Genomic DNA, 9,382 nt, shown 5'->3' with positions numbered 1-9,382 from the left:
TAATGTTTCTGTGTCCTTTGGGTAAATACCTAGGAGTGGAATTTCTGGATTATATGGAAGCTCCATATAGCAGGTTGTGCAATCTCCACACAGCTTTCCATAGTAGTTGTACCAGTTTGCACTCCCACCAGCAGTGCAGGAGAGTTCTTTTTTCTCAACATTCTCGCCAAAATTTGTTGTTGCTATTTTTTTTTTTAATATGTGCCATTCTCACTGGTGTAAGATGGTATCTAATTGTAGTTTTGATTTGCATTTCCCTGATTATATATGATGTTGAACATTTTATCATATGCCTGTTGGTCATTTGCCTTTCCTCTTTGGAGAAGTTTCTTTTTAGCTCTTCTGCCCATTTTTGAGTGGAATATTTACTTTGATTTTGATGAGTCTCAACAGCTTTTTGTAGATTTTTTGTCATCAGTCCTTTATCATCAGTGTCATATGCTGAAATTTCCTCCCAAACAATGGGCTGTCTTTTTGTTTTTGTTATTGTCTCTTTTGCTGTAAAGAAGCTCTTTAAATTTGATGTAGTCCCAGCTGTTCATCTTTGCCTTCACTATCACTGCTTTGGGTGAAGAGTCTTTTAAGATGTTACTGAGGTGTACATCATGTAGTATCATAAAGGCCCTACGTGGGAAGCCTATAGCCAGTATCATTCTCAATGGTGAAAAGTCAAAATCATTTCCATTTCCACTAAGATCTGGAACAAGACAAGGATGTCCACTCTCACCACTGCTTTTCTTTCTTTTTTTTTTTTTTTTAAAGAATTATTTATTTATTTATACAAGCACTGGGTACAGTCAGAAGCTCAAGAGGGTGAGAGAATTCACCAGAGACAGAGTCGGGAAGAGAGACAGAGTGGGAAAAAGAGCAGGCAGACTGAGGAAACACTGCTGAGGGGAGCAAAGGGCATGGCAGGAGAGGTCTTCGCACCATGTGGGACCCTCGCCAGTGGCCAGGGTGGAACCACCGCTGCACAGGCTGTGGGCAGCTTCGCAACCCAGCGCTCAACCACTGCACCACCAGGGGAGGTCCTCACCACTGCTTTTCAATATAACACTGGAAGTCCTGGCCAGAAGAGTAAGACGAGAGAAAGACATACAAGGATCCAAATAGGGAAGGAAGAAGTTAAACTATCACTATTCACAGATGATATAATATACATAGAGAATTCCTGAAACTCCACAGAAAAACTAATCAAACTAATCAGTTTAGTAAAGTAGCAGGATACAGTCAGCACACAAAAATCAGTAGCCTTTCTATAAATAAACAAATAAATAAATCTGAAGAAGAAGGAATCAAGGAAACCATCCCCTTTATCATTGAAACAAAAAAAAAATCAAATACTTGGGAATAACTAACAAAAGAGGTAATGGTCCTATATAAAGAAAACTATAAAACCCTGTTACAAGAAATAGAAGAAGACACAAAGAAATGGAAATACATCCCCTGCTCATGGATTGGAAGAATTAACATTATCAAAATGGCCATCCTACCAAAAGCAATTTACAGATTCAATGCTATTCCAATAAAAATTTCAATGACGTTCTTCAAAGAAAAAGAACAAATATTGATGAAATTCATATGGAGCTACCAAAAACCCTGATTAAGCAAAACTCCTGAAAAAAAGAAAAGAATGGAGGTATCACATGCCCAGACTTCAAACTATACTACAAAGCCATAATAATCAAAACTTCATGGTATTGAAACAAGAACAGACGTAGGGACCAATGGAACCAACTAGAAAATCCAGAAATAAACCCACAGGTTTAGTCATTCATCTTTGACAAAGGAGCCAAGAATATGCACTGGAGCAAAGAAAGTTTGTTCAATAAATGGTGCTGGGAAAACTGGGCTGCTACATGCAAAAGAATGAAGCTTGACTACTACCTCACACCATGCACAAAAATCAACTCAAAATGGATTAAATAACTAGACAAAAGACCTGAAACCATAAAATACATTTGTGATATATAGGTAAAACTTTTTTTTCCTTTTAACTTGATTTTTTCCACAGTTGAACCCATGTCCCAGTTTCATTCTTCATTGAGAATATAGCCACACTGACCATTGAGGCTCCCACTCATCAATCATGTATGGCAAACAAAAAAAAAAAACATATAAAAAATTGTCAAAATATACCCCCTCTCACTCTATGTCTACTTTTGAACTTGCTCATTGCACTCTTCAGAGCTCCATTCACATCCTTGTTCCTTAAGCTGTAGATTAGTGAGTTCAGCATGGGAGTGAGGAAGGTATAGAATACAGAAAATACTTTGTCTTTCCCTGGACTGTGATAAGAATGTGGCAGCATGTAGGTATATATAGCAACCCCATAGAACAGGGTCACCACCATCATGTGAGATGAGCAGGTGAGAAATGCCTTCTTCCTCCCCTCCACTGAGCTCATATGATGGACTGTGGTCAGAATTCGGGCATAGGAGACAATCACCACAGAGAAAGGTATCAACAGCATCAAAACACAGCTCCCATACATCACTGTTTCATAGAGTGCTGTCAGCACATAACAATTTCAGGACAGCTGGTGCCTCACAGAAGAAATGGTTAATATCCCTGAACTTGCAAAAGGATGGTTAATCTCCCCGAACTTTCAAAAGGGGAAGCTCATGGTAATGGGGTTTAGGAGGAAGCCATCTGAAGAGCCCCCAAACCAGGAACCTACTATGATCATCCAACAGACCCGATGGCTCATGAGGACAGGGTATCTAAGAGGGTTACAGATGGCCACATAGGGGTCATAGGCCATGAGCCCCAGCAGGAAAAACTCAGCTCCCACTAGGGTGAGGTAGAGGAAATGCTGAACTGTGCACCCCACAAATGAGATAATTCTTTGATCCAGCAGGTAATTGATCAGTATCTTGGGCACAATAGTGGAGATGTACGTCATGTCTATGAAGGAGAGGTGACTGATGAGGAAGTACATGGGGGTGTGGAGGCATGAGTCAGTGCAGATTAGGAAAATCATGATCCTGTTGGCCATTACTGATGTGAAAAAGATGATAGAAATGATGGCAAAAAGAAAATCTGAGATGTCCTTGTTGATGAATAGCCCTCTGAAGGTGAAGTCTGTGGAGGAGGTATTGTAGCTTTCCATTGGTTCCAGGTGGTGGTGGTGTGACCTAGAATCATCCAAATTAAATGATGGAATTTGTGTGAAATTTAACTTAACATAATGGGTTAATCATTAAGCAGTGAACTTCTAAAGGTTGGAAGAAAACTTTAAAAATTATTTTTTAGGTTCATCGGCACTGATATCTAAACAACCAATCTGTTCTAAAATGTTTCGAATTAAAACAGATCATTTTACATCAAATTTTCTTTAAATACATTAGATAAGGTGACATTCAGCTCATGCTATTATAATCTAGTGATGTCCATAACATCTAAGGATGCTATGTAGCAGTCAGACATACCCTTGTCTTGTGTGTGTGTATGTGTGTGTGTGTGTTTGAACAAACTACCTTAGATGTGTTTAAATTAGTATCATTATTAAATTTAACTTTATTGTAATTGGCATAATCACAATTTTCAAAACATGTTATTGTGGTTGTAGCTAGTATATATATGCCTTTTAGATGCAAATATGGATTATCTACTATGTATGCAGTGAGTCATTATCTATATTATGATTGTTTTCTTGCTGTCAGTTCTTTCATGGGAGAAAATAGAGTGGCAAGGGGAACTACTTTTGCAAATTCAGACATAAAATGTCATCCAATATAAAAGACATACAGTATCCTATAATAATTTTTGTTTATTTTAAGGGCTATATTTCAATTTTATGATGATAACAAATTCACATTAGAATTCTGATTAAAATTTACAACGTAGCCCAAGGACATATAAGTCACCTATTATTTTGGGAAACTGAAAATTTTTCATAGTGATTAGTAATTAAGAAAAAAACAAATTGACCATGTTTCATGTAAATTGAGGTGTTTATATCAAATATATATCTAGCAAACATTTTGACAATTATGGATGGTTTTTAATGTTTTTAAAAATTAAACATGACAAAGTGAGATATATTTGTACCTATGTGCTTGGAATTTGAATTGATTAAACCAGTCTATGTTCCTAGAAACATTCTAAAATCATGAGAATTTGAATCAATTCCATAGGAAAAAATACTATTAAGAATGACAATGACATTTTGAAAAGTGTACTTGTACCAAGCGCTTTGTGTTTACATTTATATTGACTCATTGGGTTTTGCAATAGACCTAAGAAGGGAAGCACAATAAAACCCACTTTCAGCAATCAGCAGTGAAAATAATGCCCCCATGGTCACATGAACTGTTAATGGCAGAGATATTTGGGCCAGGCATTCTCACTAATTCTGTGTTCACACCTACAGTCAATACTATAACTGTCATAGTTATGAAATACAGTGTGTTAGCAATGTGAATCTTAAAATTATAATGATATATAAGCACTAATGAAAGTTAAAAAATACTCTTAATTGAGAGGACATCGCATAAATCATGATAATCTGGATTGATGATGTTTGAGAAGGTGAACTGCATTTCATGTTTATCTTTTTTGAGCAAATTTCAGTACCTTTGATGACAGGCTTTATAAATTTGCTTGACATCAACATCCTTTTTCATCATAATTTGTAATTTGCCTCACTTTTCTTTCTCTATTTTATTTACAATAATGGAGCTCATTAAACTACATAAATGAAGGCAGAATACTGTACAGCACATGGAATAGCCTAAATACTAAGCATTTCATATTGCTTTCACACCTCCCATAGACTGGGTCTTTTAGCAAACCCTAAATCTACAGTAACAGAGGGAACATTGTGCATTGCTTTACAAAGGCAGATAGCTTTCTTTGCTCTCCATTCACATTCATTCTTAAGTCAGGCATATTCTACTATCTTTTTATTTTATTTTTTTAATTTTTATTTATTTTTTTTTATTTTTTACCAGACCCTATGCTCCTAGCAATAACAGGCAAAATCTAAAGGTATCTCCATTTCAACAGTTAAATCAGCTTAGCCTCCTTTTTGCATATAAAAGATCAACTATTTTAGCAAGCACACTTCATCTGGTCAAATTAATCATCTATTATTTCATTATTGGAGAACACAATGAGGTTATACTTGCTGAAAATTTGCCTGACACAGATTATATTGTTTTTCTTGTGCTTTGGTACAAATGGCAATAATCAGAAAATGCCTGGAATAATACTGTATCTTTATACAGGAATTTGCTCCTGAAACGAAGTAGTTAAATTGAGAATCCAATAAACTGAATTCTTCTGGCCATGGCATAAATTGATTCTGGGACCCAGGATTCTCTGCCAAAGTTTCCATTTACATGAAATTCAGACAATATGACCTTCAAGATTTCTCTTTAACACAAGTAAGTGGCAGACTGTGGGTAGTGGGAATGCTATAGTAAAATAACTGAAGGGGGAAATTCTATACTTCCAAAATGAAAACACCAATATAAGTTAACATACATCAATAGATTAAAAAAAGAAGTTCATGGTTAAAGGTGAAGAGACAAAGAAAAATACCAATGTTATTTACATGTATGTTAGCTCTTTATTTCAAAATTATTTGTAAATGTGCAAAAATGGACAATCTCTCATTAAGCAATCGACATATCCAATCTATGAATTTGAATTGTACATACTTCTTGATCTTCAGGGTTGTAGACTCTTGACACTCCTGGTGGTGGTAATTCAACAGTTATAGCCTGTATCTCTAACCTTTCTTAGATCTCTTGACTTGAAAGAAATGGTCTTTAATATAAATTCTCAGAAAAAAATTTGCATCATATTTAAGCTTAATAACAATGGATTGAGAAGCATATACGTGCTTGACCTATCAAAACAACAACAACAAAATACTGGGTAAAAATGGCATGGATTTATTGGGTGAAATTTTATTTAAGGCTTTACTTAAATTGTTTTTATAATACTATAACATGCACTAAGAAAAAGTCTCATGTTTATTCCATCCTGGCATTTATGAATAAATATACTTTCCTAATTTTCTTGGGTACACATTTGGCTTAGTACAGATGATCACAAATTATCTTTTCCCACCTAATTTGAATTTAGCATATGGTTTCTGTCCAGAACTGTAATGATCGACAGTCTATCCCTCAAATCACGACCGTGATGATCAAAAGCCTGTCCTGTAAATCAATTAACAATGAAACCCCAAAGTAGTAAATTAAAACTCTCATCTACTTACTTGTATGTGACCATTCACTGGTGAACTTTCTGCCAAATGAAAGTGAATGTTCCATGTTCTTTTAATATAATATTCCCACTGCTAGTAAGCTCTGTGCCTATTTGGATTTAAAGCCTCCACTTAAACTTCCTATTGATATTTTCCCTAAAGATCCCCTCAAAGGTAGTTTCTTCTATGTTTCTTTCTTTCATGCTTCTTTATTTTTTTTCTTTCTTTCATTCTCTTGCTCTCTCTCTTTCTTTACTGTTATTAATTATATATCATTAATTTACATCTTTGTTTTATTTTTCATGATATGAATTTTCTCACCTCAGGTGTGGTCACCATAGTTTCCTACCACCAAAGTGCCCATAGTAGTTTCTTTCTTTATAAAAATTCAACTTTTATTACTGTGAATATTACTATTTTTTTTTACTTTTTTCTGTGTCAGGCTATGCTTCCAAATTTTAATATGCATTCATAAATTGCTTGCCAGCACATGCTCAAGTCCCAGATAACACTTTGTCTATGTTTATTTTAAAATGCAGTATCTCAATTTCAACAGATTACTATAGGAAGAAATTTCCAGAAATTTAATTTGCTTTTATATATATATATATATATATATATATATATATATATCTCAGACACAACACAGCATTAGCTCATTACATACACATTATAACTTCCATAAAATGTTCTCAAGCTAGGTAAATCCATAATTGTTTAATTTTGAATATGGGTACAAAAGTTCACACATATGCCTAAATCATTTCTGTTCACTTAAATTCTGCTGAGCATTTCAAAAATTTGGATCATCAAGAATAAAATTAAATTGAAATAAGTATCATGACTCATAAGAAAATGTTAATGTAGTCACACAACTTCATCAATTGTCCACACAGTTTGGGACATCACTCTGGGCAGTGACTCAGTGCTTTATTTCTTTGTCAACTGCATAAATTTCCACCAAAACTCCTGAAGAGATCACACACATAGATAAGTTCCACACCTGGAGAAACCCACTGATTCTGATGGGATTTCTTTTTTTTTAATATTTATTTATTTATGCATAGAAGAGCTGGGGTGCAGGTCAGAGATGTGGGGTAAGGGCTTAAGAGGATCACCAGAGATGGGGTGGGGAATAGAACAGGCAGGTTTACTGAAATACAGTAAAATATTTCAGGGGAGCAGCTTGCAAGACAGGAGAGGTCTGCTGTGCCATGTGAGTCACCTCCCGGGCCAGGGATCCAACTCATGCTGCAGTGGCTGTGGAAAGCTTCATAGCACTGTGTCTTAACTCCTTGCAACACCAGAGAGGTGGCTGATTGTTAAGGGATTTCATTGTATATATGGTATGGTGGGCATTAAAATATTCTTTGTGAACCACTGGGTGAACAGATCTGAAGAATCTAGAGGGCTGCATGTCTTTCAAAGTCATTATGAAAAAATGATATGCAAATTATTTGCAGTAGTGACTGTCCTGGGCTTCAAGACAGAGGACCTCGAGGAGTAAATATATGTATCCCCAAGGAGGCATCTCTATGTCACCAAACCTCAGTGTTCTTATGTGTAAAAGAAGGCAAGAATATAAAGAAAATCACACCAGTGTGAGGGAGTAGGGACACAGTCTAGAAATGAGGAAGCCTGATTAATGTTCTCACTCTATAAGCTAAGACTAACTACAAGTTTTTCATATAGTGTCTGTATGTTGAGATTATTTAAAAACAGGATAACAAAAGAACAGTAGTGTTTTGCTAAAATTATATAACAGGATATAAGCAAATATTTTGTAGAAGACTATCTATACTGTTTTATTCAGTAGCAAGCTTACTTGAGATTTGCAATAAATATTCTAGGTGATTTGAAGAAATAGTGAAGTAGGGAAGTGGCTCTTTAATGTAAATGAAGAGGCACCACGGGGAAGTTATTTCTCCATTTGATATCGCACCCTGAATTTTCAGCCCAGGAGTTGCAGACAACCCTGCCTCTATTTCTTTATATTTAACCTGTGTAACTCTTGTTTAGATAATTTATGAAGAATCATATAGAGAGTTTATTATTTTCTAGACACTACTGGGAAATGCTATGGGAACACAGCCATTTTCTTATCTACCAACTATCTTAAGTGTCATTAGGATGAACCATTCTGATGTCTGATGAGATATCAGAAATTTATTTTTCCTGTGTGTTCCCTGCATAATTTCAAAAGTACTGGATTTTCATTATGAGTATTTAGAAAGAAACATGCAGAGCTGATTGAAGTATCATGGAGTTCTAAGATGATTCACTGAATAGTTTAATCAAGGGTTTTATACTTTTTAGACAAAACCTCAAACTATGAACTCCAGACATTTACTTTTCTAAAAATCTTAAAATGACTGATTTGTTTTTCCAATAGCTTACCTTGTTAACATCAGTATCTCATATTCCTCATATATTTCCTCATGCAACAATCTGAACGTTACATATTGAGAGCAGCAGTGTACACTAATCTCAGTATGCATAAAGGAATGGAAGGCACATCATTGATACAGTAGCCATCTGAATGTATAATTCTATCCAAAACTCTGTTCCAATTAAATAAGAGCTAATTTGCCACTTACTTAGAGTTGAATCCTCTCCAGATAGTCACTTAAAGTGTCTTGTTCAAATGTGGAGATGGTCATACAATATTTAGTAAAACTAAACTCATCAATAAACTACAGGAACTTAATGAAACTTAAAAAATGGAGAATGAACAGAGAATTTTCAGGAAGTAAAAGGTGCTCTATTACTAAAGAGAATATGATTACATTTAGTGCATTTAATTTCTCCACCAGTTTATGTTGAGAGAGAAAAACTTACAAAGTGATTCACAATGAAGTCTATCCACAATTGAAAAGCTTTCAAGATCTGACCATCCATATACCCAGGTCACTTCACAGCCAGAAGAACCAGCACACAGATATTTTTAATTTGGACTTGAACTTAATGATAGAGGCTTAGCAACTCATGATGGAATTAGCACAAAAAGAGACATGCAGTAAGTCATTAAGAGCTGTTTTGCAATATAAATCTGCAGAAGTATATACAACTTTAAATATGGAAAACTAAAAAGGTTAGGGGAAAAATCTAAACCATTAAAACTTGCTGAATTTCCTCTGTATGTTCTGAGTTTGGGTTCCCCAA

General features: G+C 35.1%; 1 pseudogene; it reads right to left on the bottom strand.

The window, feature by feature from the left end:
- Positions 1 to 2,128: 2,128 nt before the first annotated feature.
- On the bottom strand, positions 2,129 to 3,156 carry LOC119242669 (olfactory receptor 2T1-like; annotated as a pseudogene).
- Between the last annotated feature and the right edge of the window lie 6,226 nt (positions 3,157 to 9,382).

This window comes from Talpa occidentalis, unplaced genomic scaffold (genome assembly GCF_014898055.3).
Source record: "Talpa occidentalis isolate TD23 unplaced genomic scaffold, MPIMG_talOcc4v2.1 talOcc4.13, whole genome shotgun sequence".
NCBI lineage: Eukaryota > Metazoa > Chordata > Mammalia > Eulipotyphla > Talpidae > Talpa > Talpa occidentalis.
This window is presented reverse-complemented; position numbering and strand designations above follow the sequence as displayed.